The sequence below is a fragment of the Stenella coeruleoalba genome, assembly GCF_951394435.1.
Source record: "Stenella coeruleoalba genome assembly, chromosome: 9".
In the NCBI taxonomy this organism is placed as follows: Eukaryota; Metazoa; Chordata; class Mammalia; order Artiodactyla; family Delphinidae; genus Stenella; species Stenella coeruleoalba.
This window is the reverse complement of record NC_137155.1, coordinates 35,391,163-35,412,971: the sequence shown is the minus strand read 5'-3', so window position 1 is coordinate 35,412,971 and position 21,809 is coordinate 35,391,163. Positions and strand designations below refer to the sequence as shown.

Below are 21,809 nucleotides of genomic sequence, written 5' to 3'. Positions count from 1 at the left end.
TGGTCTGGGAGGATCCCACATGCCGCAGAGCAACTGGGCCCGTGAGCCATGGCCGCTGAGACTGCGCGTCCGGAGCCTGTGCTCCACAACGGGAGAGGCCACAACAGTGAGAGGCCCCCGCTCGCTGGCAACTAGAGAAAGCCCACGCACAGAAACGAAGACCAAACACGGCCAAAAATAAATAAATAAATAAAATTAAAAAAAAAAAAAAAAAAAACCCATTGCTATCACGAGCACGTGCCCGTCTCCTGTGGAGTCTGGTAACTGAATTCAGCCATAATGCAGCTGGGACTTAGGAAGCACCAAAGGGTACAGTTACCTCCATCTATGTCGCTTGAGAGAATTGTTGGCACAGGTGAAATTCTGATGCATCTCAAGTGCATATATATTAATGCATCTGAGCCTAGTCAGGGTCAAGGTCGGTCAGTCAGTCAGGGGTCAACTCCAAGCCCTTCGCAATCCTCCCCCTCATACCACAGCCAGGAGAACCACAAGCTACTTATGTGTTTCCAATGATCACAACCGGGTTCAGGTGAAATCCAGCCACAGGGAATTCTAAATATTCATCACTTTTCAGTTAAATGTAAGAACACCAAATCAACAAGGGAGTAGCAGTGATCAGATCAGGAGAAAATATCATCTCTTAAAGAGAAGCTGGTTCCTATTTCTCAAAGCTTAATGTTCAGACATCTACTGTACTGTATCTGGAGTAGGGGGGCCCAGGAAAGGATGTTTATTAAAAATGCAGATTCCTGGCCTCCACCACAGACCCACTGGATCTTAAAGTCTCAGGGGAGCTCACTGAATCTGCATCTGTTCAGGCTTCCTAGTTGCTTTTCACACCATTGTGTGTGGGTAATTCTCATCATGAGCTTTCTATCACTGGAACAGCAATTCTCAAAAATTCAGTATTTATAGGAGTCGACTGGAATTCCTATTAAAAATCCAGATTCCTTGAGCACCAAGCCCCTCAGAGATCCTAACTGAGTAGGTCTGGAATCTCCGTCGTAACAAGCAGCTCTCCCCACCCCCATGCCATCCCATCGCCCACATTTCTGATGCAGGTCTCAGAACACACCTTGAAAAATACTAACATTTAAAAAATCCCCCAATTCTTAGCTTTCTATGATTTTAGCACAGCTACAATTAAACTTCAAATCTTTTGACATCCAACTAATGTTACTTCAACACCTTTTATATGCTAGAGCCAAGGATGGGAAGATGGATTGGTCCTTTTCTAAAGATCGGAGCTCAGGAAGGAAAAACTGCCAAGTAGGCCACAGCTGCCACACACTTTAAATGTGTAAACCCATAAAATGTTGAATTACGTTATTGTTTATATACCATGAATTACAAGAGAGTAGAATCCAAGTTCTTACAGTAACAGTAGCTTCCATGTATTGAGTTCCCACTGTAGGCTAGGTGCTGAGGTAACAAACAGTAACTACCCAACGATTTATACAGTAACTACCCAACGATTTATACATTTTTTGAGTTTACAATGTATCTTCAATTATAATGTTTTAGCTGATCTTTATTGCAACAGTGAAAGAAAAAATTATTTTTATTTCTATCTTGCTGAGGAGAAAACAGTTCTTAAAGAGCATGCCTATGAAACATGAAAGATCAAACTTGAAACCAAGACTCTATGAAATTGATGGAATTCCCATGACACCATGTATAATCAATCAGCTAATTTATGCTTGGTTGAAAACAAACAAACAAAATGATCCCATAATCTTTGTGGTTTATAACAACAAAGGTTTACTTCCTGCTCACATTAGTGTCTACTGCAGATGTCTTTCAGTTTCAACTGTCCATACCTTCTCATTCCAGGGCAGCCCTTAAACTGGAAGGTGAGTGCTGCTGTCGTGGCAAAAGGAGAAAAGCAACGGTGGATCACGCAACAGCTCACAAAGCTCCCACTTGGAAGTGACATATGTCACTTCTTGCTATTTAAATGGACGAAGCAAGTCACATGGCCAGGCTGCTGTTCAGGTGCTACTGAGAAGCGATACTTCTTTCCTGAGTGAATGGATCTGACATCGCTAAGCACTTCTGCCACTGAAATTCTGAGTCTGAAGTAGCGTCCTTCTCTGATGTCAGCAGGAACACTAGCTCTCAGTTTCCATGGCATTCAGACGTGGGTTATCGAGAATATGGGATGAGAGACAAGGAGAAGTGTTTCTCTAGAGACAGTGTTAATCACAAGAAAATCTGTTCGGATTTGCAGGTTGCTCTCTGCCTGAGACAAAGGTACTCACAGGCTCTTTGTATTTGTCTGCGTAGTTTGCATTTGTGTGTGTATTTGTGGGGTCCAGCCTCAGAGTAGTATTACTAACCCAAGCACTGATTATTGCATAAATCAGCACCTTTCAACATCTAAACTCTGTGGGCAGTCAGTCATGAAGTAATTCATTACTAATGACAAAATACCAGAGTTTTTAAAAAACTGGCATTTTAAAATAAATGTGAATAAATTTAAGGATATTCTTTAAATACTAGCAGGCTTGTTCACTTGCATTCTGTTTTTGTGAACAGGAGAGAGGGGAATGGGGTTACAGCTACTTCCTAAAGAATTCTTTGACCATGATTACACACATGGATGTGCATCCCATCTGTGAACTTCAATTTACATGTGTTGAGGCAGAAAAAACAGGTGGAGGGCCACTTATCTAAGCCACGGCCACATTTATCACTTCTATATCATCACATATTTCCATGTGTGTTCTCACTAGCCAAACAGTAAGCGTCCCAAGAACAAGAACCACATTTCCCCCTTTTCATCCTGAGCGAGTGAGGAAAGAGAGGACTTTTAGTTTCTCTTAGAAAGCAGATGAGCCTCTGAAACCCTCCTCAAAACAGAAACCTGATGTATCTGTTATCATTTTTCCCTTTGAAGTCAATAGGAATTAAACCTCCAAGATACACGGTACAAAGCACGGAATTATCAGTATTCCAAGCTCGTACAGAAACAACCAAGCTCCAGACAGCTTTGCCCGGGAACAAAAAGGAGATAAATGATTCAAATACAGACTCTATTTCATCATGACACAGTCTTCTATTTTATTTTTACATTTATTTATACGCTGGCTGACTGACTGCATGAAAGAGTTGAGTCAGATAAAGCCCTGCCTTTCTTTAAGTAGATAGGAGCTTCTATGCTAATTCTTCCTAAAGGCTCGGCCAACAGTGGCGCATCTAATAAATGAAAATGTATGAATAATAGAAAAATAATTTTTAATTTCCAGGGAAAAAAAGCTCTTTGATTTTCTCAAGGGAATCAATTTCACACACATCCTTTAAAGTGGGATCAATGCCTGAAATTTATTTGGAAAGGCAGAGTGTTTAGGTTTCCTGGGAGGAAACTGATTTTTTCACTTAAGAAAGACTTCCACTTGAGAGAAGAAAAGAACATTCCTGCATTATTGGGTGTAATCATAGTGCGGTGACACTTTCCTATTAATTTGTATCAGGAAATGCCCCTTCTCCTTTAAACTATATCTTCCTGTCTCCTCTCTCTGGGGTTTGGCTGTAGCTAAAGTTAAACCCCAATTTATACCAGTCCTTTAAAAAAAAAAAATCTGTACGACCCTTTCCATAACTAGTTTGATATGCACAAAACTGCTAGTTAATTAACCTCTCTCTCCCTCCAGCCAAACCTTTCACTGTGAACTTGGAGCCAAGGTTAAAGTCATGTGCGTCAGTCCCAGGCAGCGGGACAGAGAAAGTCACAACCACAGTGTGGAGGTAGGAGGCTGTGGGAAGCTAACACGCGCTGTAGGTGAAGACCATGCCGTCATACAAGCTGTTTTCAGTGACAAGTACTTTGCATACATGACACTGTTTAGTCCTCTCAGCCAGCCTGGCAGGCAAGATTATTGCCCCCATTTTAGAGTTGAGGAAACTGAGGCCTAGAGAGTTTGGATAACTTGCTTGCCCAAGTGTGTGCACATTTTTTGAGGCTAGATCTGTTAGAATTCAAATCCCCTATTTTTAACCACTCATTGTGTCCAAGGGGCTATGAGGAGGATACCTTTGAAAGGATAAACAAGAGATTGATAATAGAAGTTCCCTGAGGATTGGGAAGCAGGGAACTGGGGGGTCTGAGGATAGAGGAGAAGAGACAGACTTTTCATTGTCTGCCCCTTTGCACATTTTGAATTTTTTTTTTTTTTACCGTGTACAGTTGGTCCTCATTATTCATAGATTTCATACCTGTGAATTTGCCTACTGGCTAAAATTTATCTATAACACCAAAATCAATACTTGCATGCGTTAATGGTCATTTGTAGACACGTGTCCAGTGTCAAAATATTTTGTTCACTGGAAGGAGCACGTTCCCAACTGAGGTGGAACAGGGCCTATGCTCTGCTTCTGGTTTCAGCTCAGCGATGAGTCGCTGAGCATGGAGCCAGCCGTAGAGAAGCTGAGAATTTAGGAATCCAACATGAAGGAGTCATGCTAGACCAGAGGCTCCTTTGTTTATGTAAATTTTTCTGGGGATAGAGTCAGATCTGAAATCAAATTCTGAAAGGATTCCATGACCCCAAAAAAAGTTAAGAATTTTACCAATAAAATGTACAAATACTTTTTTTTAAAACTTCCATCATCAGTCTTAGCAGTTCTCTTTTTCAAAAAAATTTCTGAAAAGAAACAAAGACTACCCTTGTCAACCTCCAGCTGTACGGTGTGTAATAGACAATGACCCCAACTGCTCTGAAATCCATTGTCAGGTGTGCCATGAGGTCATGCTTCCCGCCGGCTGCTTTGTGTGGGGCAGGGCTCCCGGGGTAGGCCTGTTCCTGGGAGACAGGGGACTTCTCAGATGGTCTCTCGGAACCTTCCTTAGGCTGGACTATGTCTAGGGCACTTCCACCTAACCTTACCTCCCATTTCTTGTCTCTCTGCATTAACGTCGCATCCCAGCCTGGTGGCCTCATCCAGCTCCATCCATTCCCTCTCCCAAGGCGGTTCCCTAATAAAACTCCTTGCATGTTTCATCCCAGCCTGGTGTCTGCTTCTCAAACGAGCAGGACTAACCAAAGAAGCCAATGTCTAAAGTTTCGCAAAAGTTACCAAGTTATGGCCCCAAAACTGGGAAGCTGCACTCTGTGCTCTGTAGTCAGCTTGACTCACTCACTGCCCACAGGACGCACTCTGCTTCCAAGACTGAAAGCCACCAAGGTTTAGATTCAAGTCTTGAACAAATTACAGGTTACTGTACGTTACACATTACGTGCATAATTAAAAGCCTTTAAAGATCACACGTAAAAGAATTTAAATCCACAAATGCCATGAATCTATTCCACTGAGAATCTGGATACCTCAAAACCATGAATTAGTCTAATAGGTCCAGGTGTCAGTCAGCCTCTGAGTCATTCCACACGCACTTCCTCCACCTGGATGCACCTCCCTGTGATTTCTACCTAGTGGATTTCCACCTGTTCTTCAAAATGCAACTCAAAGTTTACCCCATGTAGGAAACCCTGCCTGATTTCCCCTGGCCAGATTACCTCCCTGTACTCTGTTTCTTTAAGGATTTGTACCTGACTTTATCGAAATACCCATCAATTAAGCTTTATTTCAGGTGCTGGTAATTAATGACTGACCCAAAGTGCCTGAAACAAACAGACTGCTAGCATGATTACCTCACAGAACAGGATGCCAGAGAAAGTCGGTGGTGCCGTTGATTCCGTCGCTCCACAGTGTCATTCAGAACTTACTCCTGTTCCATCCGTCCACTCGATCATCCTCAGTGAGTTAGGAATACTGTCCCTCAAGCTCTAACCACTATCACCTCAAAAACCTACCCGAAGTTGGGAAGGGAAGAGGAAGCACCCTACACACTGGCCTCTCATTTTTGACTAACGAGAAACCCCTTTCCAGGTCTGCCCTTTTATCTCATTGGCCAGAAAGGGTCACGTGGCCATTCCAACCAATCACAGCAAAGAGAAATAGGATTACATGATTGGCTTAAAACAATAATGATTTATCCCTTGAATGGAGCCCACCTTCTCTGAGCAGCTTGCTGCCTCATGCCTAATTTCTTTTTTGAAATCAAGGTCCTGTTAGCCAGGAAGCTGGAAAGAATGTCTCTTGAGCAGAGAACCAGCAATGTCTGGCGCACCCCCGACTCAGAGTTCCCGGTTGACCTGCCTCTGTCTGCCACTGCACGCTGTGGAGTCTTGTCTCCCGTCCGAAACTGGCCCACAGTAGCAGTCAATAAAAGTTTGCCGAATACTGGAAACATTTATTTGTTTGTTGAAAAATAAATGCAGCACACATGAAAAACTGTAGGAATGCTTAAAAAAAAAAAAGTGGCTTGCAAAATAAAATACTAGATAAATTTTCCAACGCCTCCCCTAAAAGATTAATAGGAATGCTATCACAATTGTAGACAGGAATAGACTGGGGCTCAAGAATATAAATAACCAAGCTGAAACGACAACATGAACATTCTGACTCAGTTTCCGTAGTCAAAATCACAGACCCCTGAGCTCTCTGACTCACCCTCCAAATATGGTTTTGGTGTCCCACACAGGAACACAACTATTTAAATGGGGGCCACAGAATACATGACACACTGGGAGGTGTTACACTAGATAAAAGAAACACGAATAAAATTTCACTGGTGATCACAGAAAATCACAATCAAAACATGGGTTTTGGCATTACATAGGATGAGCTACTCACCGAAAACCTCTTGCAGTTCTCGGACTTCAGAGGTTATCAACTGACAAATTGAATCGCCCTGTGTTGGTTCCCTGCAACAGTTCTGATCACACTCACCTGGCAGTTTTGTTTGCAATTGCATGTTTAGGTCACAGAAAAGATAGGTCTTATGAATTTGGGGAGATGAGAAGTCAGGAAAAGGATACATAAGGACGCCCAAATTCCTAGCGTGAGCAACTAAGTGGATGGCGGATGGAGGAGCAAATCCGGAGAAAATCCTCTGCCTGGAACGCTCTTCCTGAAGAGAAACCATGACTCTCCCGCTTACCTTGCACAAGTCTGGGCTCCGAGCTACCTCCTCCGAGAAGCCTTCCCTGACTCTACCTAAAATGTGAACACCATCATCCTCCATCCCCTTACCCTGCTTCATCCCTTCCCGACATTACACTCTATTGTTTTCTGTCCATCTCCTCCACTAGAATGTAAGTTCCAAGAAGGGAGGAACCGTATCTGTCTTGTTCACTCCAGAGTCTCCAGAGACCAATACATCTGGCACATAGCAGCTGCTTGGTAAACAAGTCCTAAAATACAGAAGAGCCAAGAGGATGACGATAGAGAAAATGTTCTGTGGTTTACACATATATCATGCAATCTCTCTCTCTAATGGAAAATATCTAATGGAAAAACGGCAAGATTGCAGAATCAAGTCATTTCCTTTTGATCGTTAATCATAATTCCACAGAATCAATCATTTCTTTACCTTGAAATTCATATCACTTCTTCTCATTAAAGTTTCCAGCCTATGTATTACTGTATTTTACAAATGTATATCCATCCATAAATATATATAATACACACGTGGCAGAAGCAGCCTAAAACAATTACTCCTAATTCATTTTCAAAGAGGCATTTTAGTTCTAGGTCAGAACTCCCAGGATCCCATATAAAAAGCTCTGGAGAAAAAAAACCCTGGAAAACATTTCTGACTCCACAGGCCTCACAAGGACACCTTTCAGACTGTCTGATTCAGAACTCCCGGGAGCAAAAAGCGATCCAGCACTTGTCCTGATAAAAGCCAAAACCCTTTCTTCAGAATGTAGCAGCCTTATCACATGACCTCAGCTGGCCTGGAGGAGAGCAGGTGGGTGTGACAGTAAAATGCGATACGAAGTTCTCCGAGCCCTAGGGACACTGGGGAGGGACTGGATTTGCTTCCAAGCACGCTCATCCCTTTGAGGTGTAGATGGGGGTCGGGCCTGAGAGAATGATTAACGTCCAGAGCAGCTCAGAGCTGAATTCCTCTCCAGCAGAGGGCTTCCCAAGTCTTTGTTTCAGGATGAACTGGTGATGAGAACAAAGGAGAGGAGGGACAAGGTGGTGTCCTTTCAGCCTGTTACTTGCCTTTCGGTTCACAGTGGTGCTCAGGCTTGCTGTACATGACAATCACCTGGCAGCTTTTAAAATGCTGCTGTCGAGGTATGGGGCCCAAATAGCAGTTTAAGCTTCCCAGGTGATTGCAGTGTGCAACCTGACTGAGACCTTTAATGCAACTGTCTAGCCTGAGATGGCCGCTGGGAGGACACTTGCCAGACTCGGGTATCACTGATTCCGCAGAGAGGGCCATGGTCATGGCCGAATGCAGGAACAGTCCCTGACCTTGTCATTAAATCCTGCAAGCTGCTGCAGTTTCACTTTCTGCATGACCCCCAGTCAGCCCGAAAGGGAATTAGCCACTGCAGCTGTGATGCTGCTTAAGGCAAAGGAGCTTTCCCTTATGTTACTCATTCACCCAAATAGAGCACACCCTTTTCTGATCCATCCTAAAGAAAGATTTGGGGTTTTGAGAATGCAGTCATTTTTCCATAAAGCCTTATGATTTAAAGGGTGGTCCTCTAGTATTGGCATTTGGGGGAAGCGTGGTGGAAATTCAGACCCACCCTGGACCTGTCTCAAACTATAAATCTTGCTAGATGGCGCAGAACGTATTAAAATATTTTTACTGTATTAAAACATACACAAGAGAGGGAGAAATACTCATAAACTGACGAATTTTGAGAGAGACTTGGGGAAAGAGGGAAAACAAGCATCTCAAAAAGGAGAAAAGTAACATAAACTTTGGTTCATCTGAAATTGACTTTTGTTGTTGTTATTTGTTTTTGTTTTGTTTTGCTTTATGATTACCACCAGGAAGTGGCTAAATCTGGTAAAGGTTTCTTTAAACTTAAAGGAACAAAACTGGGGGAGCAACCAAAATCTTAAGAGCAAATAATTTAAGAATTTCTATAAATCATGTAATTAGTTTAGCGGGTCTAAAGGATTTTCCCTAAGTCACCATCTTCTCAGGTTCAGAATAATACATTTAACTTGAATCATAATTATTGCCTCCGCTTGCTCAACATTTTACCATCTGAAGGTCCTTGAAATCAAATATCCCATCACAATGAAAGTATTTTCAAGTCACGCAGTCTTAAGGATTATGTTACCACTAGGTGGCAATGTTGACCCAAAAGTGCTAGAAACCTAGGCAAACATCCTCTTTTTAACCATATTTTGCGGTTTATTTAAATTTGTTTTTCAAAGATCAAGACATCTGGAAAGGTTAGAAATTGCACTACTGTGCAGTGAAGACCAAGAACTGAAACACGTAAATGTAGAAAATCATCAATGAAAGACAACTGGAGGAGAAAGAAAGGGAGCTGCAGGAAGTAACAGACTGTCTGAAACAGCAGGCGGCCCAGGAATTCACGGGATGGACCTGAGAAAGAATTCAGTGAGTCTGGACAACCAGAGAATTCCTGATCGTGGTAATGTCCCCAAGGAGCTCGCTGCCCTGTAGAACTCGATGCTAATATATCTCCTTTGCTTAGTAGCTTGAGAGGGCCCAAGGGAAATATATATTATGAGGTCTGATTGCAGGCAACCACATCATTCATCAGAATTTTCCTGACTTGCCCTGTACCTGATTCCTAGCTATTACCTTCAATGTCTGGCTTTGCCTGTGGGTTCCTGACCTTGCTGTGCTCTAGGACTTAGGACTTCAGCCCTCCCCTAGGAATCCATGCTACTCCCCCTACAGCCTCACCTTGATGTTACCTCCTGGACCTTAGAAGAACTTGACCCTAACTCAGACGATACTTGCATCCCTTTCCAGACCCCACTCCTGCCAAATCTTGTTGCACCTTAAAACTCTTTGCTTTGAGCAAAGAATCATCAATTGTTAGAGCTGGAAGTAATTTAGAGGTATCATCACATCAATCCCTTTTACTTTTCAAGAGAAATCAAGGGGAGAGGAACAACAATAATAAATACTTAATAAATTTCAGGCAGAAGTGAATTTACTGTCTCCTGGAACAAAAGTCCTGATGCGGGCGGCTCCCAGGGGAGTTGATTCAGTGGCTCAATGACATTATCAGAAGGCAGCTTGCCTCCACTTCCTCTACTCTGCTGTCCCCAGCGTGTTGCCTAAGAGGTCTTTGTGGTACCAAGAAAGCTGTCTCAACTCCAAGCACCACATCCTCACACACCAATGGCCTAGGCCATTTTCCCCTTGCACATCTCTTACTAAAAATGAAGAAAACTTTCACAGGATCCCACTAGCTGATTTGCCTTCACAATTCATTAACCAGTACTGGGTCACCTGTCCAATCCTCCTTGAGTCTCAGATGAGGGAATGGAAGTATCTTAATGGGTTGTGACAAATCAGAATCTGACTTACCTGGAGGAGGGGCGGGTGCTGGAAAACAATCTTAGGTACTGCCAGGATACAAAAAAGGGTAAATGCATCTTGGGTCAGCCGGCCGGCACTGACAGCTGCACCGGGGCAGTGAAACCAAGCACGAGGATATTGATGTGCTTGAGAAATGGGAGAGATGAGAAAACAGGGACATCCAGGCAACTCAGAGTCAAAGAGCATCCCTTAACATAGGGCATTAGTCCCACAATGACCTTCACTAGTCAGCCGATAGGAAGCTGACGGCCCCTGCTACGTTTCACATCAATTTCTCAGCACCGGCATACATTGCTCAGTTGCATGCAGCATCATCCACTCGTCAAGCTGCCGTGAGCAGAAGTTTCTCACAATGAACCTGATGAGAGTGGAAGGTCAAAGGCAGGCTTCTAACAATTCATCCATTGATTCATGCACTGAGATTGGGCAGGCATTACTGCAGGCTCACTTAACAAGAGTTACACTCCATCATTTGGTAACTCTAAAAGCCCTATTTTATAGCTGAACCAACAAGTGTCAAGAATGAAGAGAAGCCCTCCTAGAACTCCCTCTAAGCCAGTGGTTCTCACACATGGACATGCATCAGAAGCATCTGGAGGGCTGGTTAAAATACAGATCGCTGGATCCATGCCTAGAGTTTCTGATGTAGTGGGACTAGGATGGACCCCCAAATTTGCATTTCTCACAAGCTCCAGGAGATGCTTATGCTGTTGGTCCAGGGATCACACTTTGAGGACTACAGCTCTAGGAAAGTCTGAGAGACTCCAAAACTGTCCTTGGAGCCTAAAGCTACTACAGCCTTGGCTGTAACCATTAATGTAGTTGAAACTTTCTAAATCCCAAAGGCTGCCACAAGGCCTAGCTCACTCACACACAGTTGATTTAACTTTTACATATTTCAAAGGCATTACATTATAGCTGGTGGATCCTAAACCTTGGGTACATTTCTAACTCTCTCTCTCTCTCTCCCTCTCTCTCTCTCTCTCTCTCTCTGTCTGTCTCACACACGCACACACACACATACACACAATTATTCACTTATTTATTAATTAAAGAAAATATTTACTAAATGCTACTGTATGCCACACACTGTGCTAGGCTTTTCTAGAAGAAATTATTACACATATAGGCCCTTCTCAAAAGGCCTTATATAACATTATAGAAGACCAAGCATGTTCACACATAGTTACATGGACCACAAAATGCAAGCTTGCAATGAAAGCCATAAAGGAATTACAAAGTGAGATGAAATTTTGGAAGGTGAAGCAGTGTTTTTAACTCAGGAGAATAAAAGAAGATTTCAAGAAAAGATGGGCTTCCCTGGTGGCGCAGTGGTTGAGAGTCCGCCTGCCGATGCAGGGGACACGGGTTCGTGCCCCGGTCCGGGAAGATCCCACATGCCGCGGAGCGGCTGGGCCCGTGAGCCATGGCTGCTGAGCCTGCGCGTCCAGAGCCTGTGCTCCGCAATGGGAGGGGCCACAACCGTGAGAGGCCCGCGTACAGCAAAAAAAAAAAAAAAAAAAAGAAAAGATGTGATAGTTAAGCTGGACCTTTAAAGAAAGGGTAGAATTGGGACACAGGAGACCAGACAAAGGCCACTTCGAAGTGTAAACATGAGTCAACATAAGAAAAAGTGTTAAGTATATAAGGAAGATAAGCAGCTCAATATTACTGGGGTGAAGATGCCTGAAGATAAACTATATAGGGAAAGTGTTGGAAAGGCTTTTTAACACCAAGATAAGAAAATGAGTGAAAGTTTTAAAACAAGGAATTGAAATACTAAGGAATATTAACCCAGCAATAAATAATATGGGAAAGACACACTGTATGAGGGAAGGACTTGGAGTCAGTTGGGAGCTAGCTACTTTTAAAAACTAATCAAGATATAAGAATAAATAAAAAATTCAACTGAGAATTCCCTTGAGATAGTTAGGAAGTCATTCAATGCATGATACCTATTTTTAGATGAAAAAATTAATACTAAAATATCTATACCTGGCCCATACATGCAAAGAAACCCTAGACTAAAATTTAACTTACTAAAAAAGGCATTTATTCAGGGCCACTATAATAGAAAAGAACAGCATATCAGAAGTTAAAACCTTCTTGAATTTTAGAGGAAATCACGTATTTAATGCTTTTTTTTTTTTTTAGCATTAAGTAAAATGAACCGGTTGTGACTTTCTCATGGTGATATCACAGTCAACCAGAAATGCCATTTTGTAAACAGCAGCTTTACACCTATGGGGGTTTTTTTCAACTAAATTTCCCCAGGGCTTTTTTTTTTTTTTTCTTTTTTTCTTTTTTGCGGTACGCGGGCCTCTCACTGTGTGGCCTCTCCCGTTGCGGAGCACAGGCTCCGGACGTGCAGGCTCAGTGGCCATGGCTCACGGACCCAGCCGCTCCACGGCATGTGGGATCTTCCCGGACCGGGGCACAAACCCGTGTCCCCTGCATCGGCAGGCGGACTCTCAACCATTGCGCCACCAGGGAAGCCCGAGTAACTATATTTTTATTTTAATAGTTACATATTTATTTTAACATGTGATGAAAAAATATAACCAGCCTACCGGACCCCTTAGTTCACAGATATTATTTTTTTAAACATATATAATTTTAAACATGAGCCAACCTAAAGAAAACATTAAGTATATAGTAGTATTATAGACCTATTAAATACCAACTATTCCAGACCTGTTTTGTCAGATCTTTGACACCTCTGGGGATATCATATGGCCCTAAAACAAGAGTTGGAGATGGTCGTTTTATCTCATGCCAGTATGGGGACCACGTAAAACAGGGATTCCACTTAAGGGCTGTGAAGGGGAAATTACCTTAAAGTTCTTTTAGTATTTTCTTTTTAAGCCTGATTTGATCGAGAAAAAAAAAAATTGCGGAGACCTCTGGGTGTGCAAACGTGTCCTGAAGCCCCTTGAGGTTGATGTTGCTGTTTCTCTTGACGAGGTTACTCCCAGGATAACAAACAAACAAATCAATCAATATAATAAAATAATAAAAGCTGTCATTTTTTTCAGAAGCAAATGCTGCTGTATAACACCAACAGTCCACGGTTGGTGGACTGTTCAGTCCACCAACCATGGAATTCACATGGAATTCACCCCATGAATTCCTGAAAATTAAAACACTTCCCTCCTCACATGACAAGACTCTATCTATTAGTCAGCTTGGGCTGCCATAATAAAATACCACAGACTGGGTGGCTTAAACAGCAGAATTTTTTTCTGACAGTATGGAAGCTGTAAATCCAAAATCAGGATGCTGGCCGTGGTTGGGTTCTAGTGAGGGCTCTGTTCCTCGCTTGCAGAAGACCACCTACTCACCGCATCCTCAAATGGCCTTTCCTCAGTGTGCACGTGAAGAGAGAGATTTCTCTCTCTCCCTCTTCTTATAAGGTCACCAATCCTATAGAATTAGGATCTCACCTTCAATGCCTCATGTGACCTTCATTACCTCTTTAAAGGCCCTGTCTCTTCTACAGTCACATGGGGGTTGGGTCTTCAACATACGAATTTTAGGGGAAACCAATTCAGTCCATAGCACCCAACTTTATAGCCTTGCTGTAATTTCCCAAGGACTCTACCTCCCTCTCAACACACACACGATTCTCCACCATCTGTCCCAATGAATCTGGGAGTCCGTTTTTCCAGCTTGCTTTCCATCCACTTTGATAAAGTGAATTTTGATGAAGAGAACTACTGTACTTGGAACCACAGGACTCCAAAGGCTCTCCCAAGAGCTGTAAATCAGCAAGAATTCTAAGCTACTGCAGGTGTGAACTAACTGGCAGTTTTCCCCAACCCTTCTATGTCGTGGCAGCCACAGCGATTCTTGGAACACATTGAGATTCTCCACTTCTATCTGGTTTACAGACAAAACACTCAAACCCAGGAAGATAACCTTGTTGAAAATGGTGGCCACCTCAGCCAGTTCTCAGATGCCCGCACTACCCTGACCCCATAAATTCAATAAATTGAAATCATTTTCTTGATGAAACAAGATAAAGCCACATCTGCCAGCCTTTCACTGCACTCATGATCGGCTCAGCTTTGATGCTAACCTGGGAGCGTCACCCTTTCTCTAATAGTATCTGAAGGCCTAGTCAATTTATTCTCAAGTCTTTTTCAAAACACAGATATTCTCTGCTTACTTATAGGTCATTCAATACTGGCTGAAGGTTTAAGCATTTAATTGTGTTATTTGTGTGGTGTGCTGGATTTTAAAATCAAATAGCTCTGCCCTTTATATCAACGACCTTGAGAAGTACATCAGGAAAAAAAGTAGATTGCTTTTATTTCTAAGTCATACAATACCCAACAAACAGCAGCTTAATCAAAAGTTAATAAATTATCTCATATAAGCCAAGACTGGAGAGAGGCAATACCTGGCATTCTTTGAACAGGCTTCACTGTGTTAGGACTGGTGCCTAAGATTCTCCTGGCCTCTTCTTTGGGGCCCCCAATATTAAATCTGGCCTTAGATTCTCTTTTGATCACTCAAAGAATATTGGTTGAACACTACTACATTCCAGGATGATGCTAGGCCTTTCTGGGGGAAATACACACAAAGGCCCTGCCAGTAAGGCCTTATAGGACAGCAGAGATGAGCAAACATGCACACACAGAACTTCAGTGAAAGATTGCATTGAGAACCAGAAAGAAGGTATAGATAATGTGCTGTGGAAATATAGAAGCTGAAATAATCACTTTAGTCAGGAGGACCAGAAAAAGGTTTCAAGGAAAGAGGTAATAGTTGAGATGAGCCCAGAAGTCTGAGTAGGACTGGGACATGGGTTGGGGGTGAGGATAGAGTAAAGGCCACTCCAGAGAGAATAAATGCCATGAGCCAATGAGCATCATGGGAAAAGCATTAGGGACTTTGGGAGGAAAAGCTGCTCGGCATTGCAGGTGTGTGAGTTGCCTGAAGACACAGACATCCTCAAGACGGGAAGAAAAGGGTGATAAAATCTCCCACAGAAGTTTCCATCACCCTCCTACTTGTCTCATAGCCAAACACTGTGTCCCCGGGCCACCCCTGGCCATCAGTGAGGCTGGGAAAGTGACTCTTTAGCATTTCCAGTCTTTACAAAGGAGACAGATGTGAGAGAAAGAAGTGGGCGAGTGTTGGAGATTAGAAGTCAGCGATGTCGATCACAACAAGATACCTCATCTTTCCGGACCTCTGCTTCCTTCTCTGAAGCAGGGAATAATGGTGCCTTCGTGGGCCTATTATGAGGATTAAATGAAATGCAAAGCACCTGGGTGTCCCAGCAGCTGACGTATAACAGGGACTACATGTGTTCCTTTTCTCTCCTAGTTTATGTCCCTCCATCATATATAGTTTCTGCTCCGGGTAAATATGGAGCAATGCGACATTTATGATTATAACAGGTTAACTGACAGGCTAACTTATTTTGCTCTCACTACAGAGTGAGTCTTCTCTTTCTTATTCTAAAAGGGTAGTCAAGGTTTTTCTTTCCTTATCTCAGAGGTTTTGTGTTACAGGGATGCATGCAGCATTGTCTGGTATCCCAAAATCCACGTCCCACCACCACCCTACCTCACTCCTACTGGCCTTGGTTATTTATTTATGGAAAACTCAACCCACTCAGAAGAATTATGCCAGATAGTCTGAGGAGTAGGGGGGATGAAAGAATGGAGTTGGACTAGAAAACGTGGGCATGTCTGAAGGAGGCATAAGATTTTGATGGTTTTATCTCAAGATTGGGAAGGGGGTGAGGGCTTTGCCGGTCTCTACAGTATACCTTAGTAAGGCTCCTCGTCTTATCTCAGCAAAGCCCATGATAAGGCTTGACCAAAAGGCAGACAAGCTAAGCAACTTAAATGTCCATCAACAGAGGAATAGATAAAGAAAATGTGGTACAAATGTACAATGGAATCTTACTCGGCCATCAAGAAGAACAAAAGAATGCCATTTGCAGCAACATGGATGGACTTACAGATTGTCATATGGAGTGAAGTCAGACACAGAAAGACAAATATCATATGATATTGCTTATATGTGGAATCTGAAAAAAAGGTACAACTGGGGCTTCCCTGGTGGCGCAGTGGTTGAGAGTCCTCCTGCCAATGCAGGGGACGTGGGTTCGTGTGCCAGTCCAGGAAGATCCCACATGCCGCAGAGCGGCTGGGCCCGTGAGCCATGGCCTCTGAGCCTGTGCGTCCAGAGCCTATGCTCTGCAACGGGAGAGGCCACAACAGTGAGAGGCCCGCGTACAGGGGGAAAAAAAAAAAAAAAGGTACAACTGAGCTTACAAAACAAAAGTAGAGTCACAGATATAGAAAACAAACTTATGGTTACCAGGGGATAAGCAGGGGAGGGATAAATTTGGAGATTGGGATTGACATATACATATATACATATTGTACATATCCCATATGTATAATATGTACATATCGCATACATATTGGGATTGACATATACACACTACTGTAATAAAATGGATAACTAATAAGAACCTACTGTATAGCACAGGGAAATCTACTCAATACTCTGTAATGGCCTACATGGGAAAAGAATCTAAAAAGAGTGGATATATGTTAACTTTACTGCACACCTGAAACTAATACAACATTGTAAATCAGCCATACTCCAATAAAATTTTTTTTAAAAAAGCTACTTACCTTCATGGAACCAAATAGGTCAAGATAATTTAAATACCAATATTGAATACTATAAACTCAGGAGACCACAGGGCCTTATTTTAATGCTCTGGACAATAAAATACACCTGGGATCACTCATATGACCCTGGGGTCGAGGTAAAGAAGACTCCAAATGACAGAGAAGTCCCTACCTACCTTGCTGAACAAGAAAATAAGTTAAATTTGATTTAAACAAATAACAGAAGCATGACTTTTCTTATACCTTGTATTATGAGTGACATTAATACCCCCTCCATTTTACGCATAGTCCCACTTTTTAATTTTTGTTTTTGTTGCCTTTGCTTTTGGTGTCAAATCCAAAAAAATCATCAAGATTGATGTCAAGGAGCTTACTGCCTATGTTTTCTTTTAGGAGTTTTATGGTTTCAGGTCTTACATTCAAGTGTTTAATCCATTTTGAGTTTATTTTTGTGTACGGTATAAGAGAGTGGTCCAGTTTCATTCTTTTGCATATGGCTGTCCAGTTTTTCCAACACCATTTATTGAAGACACTGTCTTTCCCCATTGTATATTCTTGGCCCCTTTGTCGTAAGTTAATTAACCATACATGCATGGGTTATTTCTGGGCTCTGTTCTGTTCTGTTGATCAATGCGTCTGTTTTTCATGCCAATCCCATACTGTTTTGATTACTATAGCTTTATAATATAGTTTGAAATTGGGAACCATGAAGCCTCCAACTTTGTTCTTCTTTCTCAAGATTGCTTTGGCTATTCAGGGTCTTTTGTGATTTCATACAAATTTTAGAATTGTTTATTCTGTTTCAGAGAAAAATGCCATCAGAGTTTTGATAGGGATCGTATTCAATCTGTAGATTGCTTGGGTAATATGAACATTTTAATTGTTTCAGTCTATGAGCGTGATGTATCTTTCCATTTGTTTTGTCTTCTTCAGTTTATTTCATCAATGTCTTATAGTTTTCAGTGTACAGGTCTTTCAGTATACAGGTTAAATTTATTCCTAGTTATTTTTTGATGCAATTATAAACGGATTTTTTTTCATAATTTGTTTCTGGTAGTTCATTATTAGTGTATAGAAGTGCATCAATTTCTGTATATTGATTTTGTATCCTGCAACATTACCAAATTTATTCATTAGTTCTAACAGTTTTTTTATGGACTCTTTAGGGTTTTCTCTATATAGAATTATGTCATCTGTAAGTAGTGACAGTTTTACTTCTTCCTTTGTAATTTGAGTGCCTTGTATTTCTTTTCCTTGCCTAATTGCTCTGACTAGAACTTCCAGTACTATGCTGAATAAAAGTGGTGAGAGTGGGCATTCTTTTCTTCTTCTTGATCTTAGAGGAAAAGCATTCAGTTTTTTATCGAGTATAATGTTAGCTGTAGGCTTGTCATATACGGCCTTTATTATGTTGGGGTAGGTTCCCACTTTGTTGAGTTTTTAGCATAAATGGATGTTAAATTGTGTCAAATGCTTTTTCTGCCTCTATTGAGATGATTGTGACTTTTCTCCTTTGTTTTGCTAATGTGGTGTATCACATTGATTGATTGTGGATGTTGAAACATACATCCCTGGAATGAACCCCACTTCATCATGATGTATGATCCTTTTACTATATTGTTGAATCTGGTTTGCTAATATTTTATTGAGGATTTTTGCATCTGTGTTCATCAGGGATATTGGCCTGTAATATTTTTCTTGCGGTGTCCTTGTCTGGTTTTGATGTGAAGGTAATGCTGGGCTTGTACAATGAGTTTGGAAATGTTCCCTCCTCTGCCATTTTTTGAAAGAGCTTGTGAAGGATTGGTATTATTTCTCCTTTGAATGTTTGGTAGAATATACCACTAAAGCAGTCTGGTCCTAAACTTTTGTTTGTTGGGAGGTTTTTGATTACTGATTCAATCTCTTTAATAGTAATATTTTTACTACTCAGATTTTCTATTTCTATATTATTCAGTCTTGGGAAGTTGTATGTTTCTAGGAATCTATCCATTATAGGTTGTCCAATTTGCTGGCATAAAATTGTTCATAGTTGTCTCTTATGATCCTTTGCATTTTTGTGGTATGAATTGTAATGCCTCCTCTTTCATTTCTGATTTTATTTATTTGAGTTCTCTCTTTTTTTTCTTGGTGAGTCTAGTTAAAGGATTGTCAGTTTTATTTATCTTTTCAAAAAGCTGTCTCTTGATTTTATTAATCTTTTCTATTGTCTTTTTAGTAAATATTTCATTTATTTCTGCTCTGATCTTCATTGTTTCATTCATTATGATAACTTTGGGCTTCATTTATTCTTCTTTTCCTACTTCCTTGAGGTGTTAAATTAGGTTGTTTATTTGAGATTTTTCATATTTCTTGAGGTTACCATTTATTGCTGTGAACTTCTCAGAACTGTTTTTGCTGCATCCCACATGTTTTGGTATGTTATATTTCCATTTTCATGTGTCTTAGGTATTTTTATTTCTCTTCTGATTTCTTCATTGATTCATTAGTTGTTCAGGAGTCTGTTGGTTAATCGCTGCGTATTTTCCAATAAATTTTCCTGTTTTCTTCTTGTAATTGATTTCCAGTTTCATACCATTGTGGTTGGAAAAGATGTTTGATATGATTTCAATCTTCAAGAAGGTAAGTCTTTATTCAGTTGCTAGGATTATCATTGTCAGTTTTATCTTTATGAAATAATGATTACAGATTTATCTCCTGGCTAATTTGGAACAGTAGCCACACATAAAAAGAATTCTCTCCTTTGAAGAAGAATGTGTAAGTTAGAATAAATCCTTTATGCAATAAGATGTATTGGTGTGTTTTAAGGTGATCTCTGTCAGTATATGATTACAAGACTTTCACCTGGAATACTTCCTTTTGGAAAACTTTCATCTGGCTTCTCTGAAACTCATTTTCCCCAGCTCCCAACCCCATCTGTCCTGAGACTACTCTAAGTTTCTATAGTTGATGAAAGCACAGTGGGCTAGAAAGAATAGCATAGGGAATGTGGTTTAGAAAGTCATTTCTAGAATTATTCTTGGCATGAAGCACCACTGGTATGGTAGGTATTCAGGGCTGAATCTACCGGGTTTTCCTCATGCTGTGCACTCAGACAAGTCTGAGATGGGTGATCTAAAGCCACTGACACTGCACTGTGATAACATTACTTCTTATTAAAGCTGCCATCCTGCTCAAGTAGTCCTCAAAAAACAGAACCATTTCTAGGTAGAAAAACATGTTCCTTGTTGTGGTCTAAAACCACCTCTCTCCTCTGGGTTCAGTTACAATGCACAGGGCGAAGTGCATGTCTCTCCCACGCCCCACCCCCTACTCTGGCCCATCCCCCTTTATTACCTGACCTCTAGTCACACCCCCCAGGTATTTTTATCCCAGACCAATTTAATGTCTTAAGGGAAGAAGAAATATTTTGGCAGTCACCTTCTGTCCAAAACAACAATGATAAAGCATACATACACAGGGCGTACAAAGTGCTCCCACACATACAATTACATTTGATCCTCACAATAACCCTATAAATTTCTTACCTGTAAGATTGTCTGTCATAAAATTCTTATATATATGTCCTTGCAGGCATATATCTGCCATGTGACAATCCTCCCCCTTGAGAGGGAAAACGATGCACTTGACATCACCAGAATGCATAATACTCCAAGGTTTGGGCCATTTCGTTTACAAGAGATAATTTATATAAAACAAAAAAGGGAGGAGTGGAAAGTACGCAATTACTGCAGTCTTTGCTTTGCCTTGTGTCATAAAAGTTTTTCCAGGCTCATGTCTCGGAGACCCACATGAGAATGGAAAGCATTTCTGAGAAGATACCATCATGGTACATCAACTTAAGTACAAAGGAAGGAGGCAGTCACTTTACCCTGGGAAGAAGAAGTGAACAGGCCACATACCTGGAGCTGCACCATGGATGACTCTCTCCATGTCTGTCTCCCAAGACTGGTGGGTGGAGGGAAGATATTCGTTATTCCAACATGTGAACCAAAGTGGAGAAAACTTCACCAACAGAAGGCTGAGAAAACAGTATGGGCAATGTCTGATGTTAACTAATGTTTTTGAGTATTAAAGACTTTGTTTAAAATAAAAACCCTTCTACCTGATGTCTATCTTTTAGAATTCTGAACCTTTTATTCATGTCTTATATAAAGAACTTACTGGTTAATTTAAGGCTTGACAAGAAGAGAGTCATGCTTGAGCTTTAGCCTAAACTAGTTACAAGCTATTATATTTATTTTGCAAATGAGAAAACTGAGGCTTAGAAAGTCTAGAACTTCCTCTTTCCTCACATCCTTCTCCACATCAGGGGACACACAGAAATTGATCACTTTGGTACGGTTCTTCCTTTCTCTCATTGACACAGCAATATCAAATTCTCCAAAATAATGCAAGTTGACTTTCAAGACGAAACAAGTTTTTTACATCAAGTATTTCCCGATAAAGATAAAGCTCTAATCTGCAGAGGTGCAGGCATTATTAGAAGAGTCAGTGAGCTTGAACCCTATTAAAATGACCCACCAGCCAAAATGGGACAGAAGTGTCACAGATATGGAGAGAGTAATTAGAAACAGGCAGGTGGACCACTGCCCTCAGGAGTCCTACTCAGAACGCCCGTTCTAGCCCCACATCCTCCTGACCACCCACACCTTGGGCTGAGCTCTGTACATATTTGGGCATCTGGAACATGAACCACCCCTCTGCCACAGGCCATGGGCCACTTGTCCATGATGGGCGTGGTC

At 41.4% G+C, this 21,809-nt stretch overlaps 1 long non-coding RNA gene across 3 annotated transcripts in view; it reads right to left on the bottom strand.

Annotated features, from left to right (window-relative positions):
- Positions 1 to 6,452, bottom strand: part of LOC307191260 — a 360,146-nt gene extending 353,694 nt beyond the window's left edge. For all 3 annotated transcript variants that reach the window (XR_013829670.1, XR_013829671.1, XR_013829672.1), the window contains exon 1: positions 5,652 to 6,452. This is a non-coding gene — a long non-coding RNA (uncharacterized lncRNA). The remainder of the gene's footprint in view (positions 1 to 5,651) is intronic.
- Between the last annotated feature and the right edge of the window lie 15,357 nt (positions 6,453 to 21,809).